The following is a 2,340-nucleotide window of genomic DNA, read 5'->3' as shown; positions in this document are numbered from 1 at the left end:
TGTTTTGTATAATCTTTCTTGTGATCTGTATGATATAAGCACTAATATTTCCCTGCTTATGTAAACACCTCGGTGTACATCTGTCGGTAAGACCCTGTTACTATTGTGGACGACATTCCGGTAACCACCGATGGACGAGAACTTTGCCTATTGGTCCGCCTCGTTCAACGAGCAGGAGAATGGTTCTCTTCGTCCCTCGCCCTTGGTACCGACGATTGTTGCTGACATAACTGGCAGGCTACCCTCTAACATGCCTTGCTACCATGACTGTGCAAAATGAATAGCGCCTTTCCTTCTTTTAACCGACATGGTGGGCCCATAACCCACAGTTCCACAGGATCGAAACCTGACTCTCTTGTACAACCTTGATGCCGAAATATTCTTTACACTTGGCTTCATATCATGTCACGAGCCACCTTCTGAGAGATGATGTATTCACGATGCTCTGAACCCTCTTTCTCACACTCTGTTCAAGTATCAATCGTTGTTCATTCAGTTGAAACTTCCTATTGTACCTTCATACTTTGCTCTCAATGTTTTTCTTAAATTTCAACTCGAGAGATACTTCTGTCACATTCCCTGCATTGTTCACTAGACAATTAACCCTATATGGGACAATTCTCCTGAAGTTACTCTTTACTTCACCACTTAAATCTCGGGACGAGATTTCTTGTAGTGGAGGAGATTTGTAACACCCCGAGTATCATGCTACAGTAACCCCCTGGGTTTAATCTAATCTTTTTGGCTAAACAATGCATGATCATCTTTGATCCTATCTCATTTCAAATTCCACTTGAATTCAAATTCAATTACTAAGTGAAATTCAAAATTTCACAAACATGAGAGCTAAAATGTTCTTCTTGTGGCAAATAATCATTGGTTACTATTGGTGGTGAATCAACATTTTTATAAGGTCTTTCACTGCCCTAAACTAAATAAAACACTGTCCTAGTCGATAATTTTATTGCCTTTCTAATTGGTAAAAATACTAAACTACTTTAATTTTGTGCCAAGTTAATTATAGCAGTGGCCTAAGTTAAAATGGTATTTTAGGTGCAAGATTAGTTTTTTATAAAACTATTTTGCTTTCTAAAAATAAAAGAAAACTGAAAAGTTGTTTTTTCAAAAAAAAGTAAAAGAAGAGGTGAGAGAGAGAGAGAGCGCGCCCTGCTTTCCTTGGGCCTTGGCCCACCCAAGCCGGCCCAACCCAGCTGGCCGGCCCAACCGCCTCCCTTATCCCCCACCACCCACAAACCCTAGCCCGTAACCCTCCCCACTCCTCCCACAATTCCCCCCACGTCTCTCGCTCCCTCTACCCCTCCCTCGATCCAGATCGGGGGCAGCCGCCTCCGCCGGCCCCGCGACCCTGGCGCGCCCCGACCCCTTCGCCCCCGCCGCAGTGCGCCGTCCGCCGCCACAGCGACCGCGCCGCCCCGCCGTCGATGCCTCGCCTCCACGGAGCTCCGCCTCGCTGGATGCCCTCGCCGCCTCGATGCGCCAACCCCGTCACCAAATCGCCTTCATCCCCGTCGCTGGAACGTCCCCGTCCTCCTCCCCACTAGTGCCATCGCGCCTTCGCCGCCGTACCCCTGCAAGGGGGGTGAGCCCTCCTTTCCCTCCTCGTTCCGCGTCGGCGTCGGCTAAATGCCATCACCGCGCCCTCTCTGTCTCGCGCCCGCGCTCGTGGCGAGCGCGTGCTCGCCGCGCCCTCACCGCGCACCCGTTGCACCGCTCGTGGCCATCACCGTCGCCGCCGCGACCGGGCACTGCCCGCAGCCGCGCCGGACCTCCCCTGCTCACGTGTCCGAGCCCTGCCCCGCGGCTCTGCTCTGCCAGCGCCACCGCCCGTGTAGACCTTCCGCTGCCGCCGCTCGGCCTCCATCGCCTGCTGCCCCCACACCGCGGCTGCCCCTACGCCCGCCTCCGCCTGCCGCCGCCGGCCGGCGAGCGCCGCGGTGGCCACGCCGTCGCCTGGGTCCACCCCGCCCGGCTCCAGCACCCTCACGCCCAAGGCCATGCGGGCGAGCGGCCGCACCCATTTCGCCCGGTTGCCTCCTGGGCCACTGTCGGGTGGGGCCCGATGCCCCTGGGCCACTAACATAGGGGCCCCACACCCCCTAAAACGAAAATTAAAAAGAAATGAAAATGTAATTAATAAAAATATTAATTAATTAATTAGTAAGTTAATTAATCCTGTTTAAATTAATCTAATTAATTAGTTAATTTAATTAAACAATAATTAATTAACTAAACCCTAATTAAACTAAATAGTGTATGACATGCGGGACCCACACGTAGTTGACCCAGTCAACTGCACAGTTGACTGCTGACGTCAGCATG

This window comes from Triticum dicoccoides, chromosome 7A (genome assembly GCF_002162155.2).
Source record: "Triticum dicoccoides isolate Atlit2015 ecotype Zavitan chromosome 7A, WEW_v2.0, whole genome shotgun sequence".
NCBI classification, from domain to species: Eukaryota; Viridiplantae; Streptophyta; class Magnoliopsida; order Poales; family Poaceae; genus Triticum; species Triticum dicoccoides.
The sequence above is the reverse complement of the archived record's forward strand: the minus strand, read 5'-3'. Positions refer to the sequence as shown.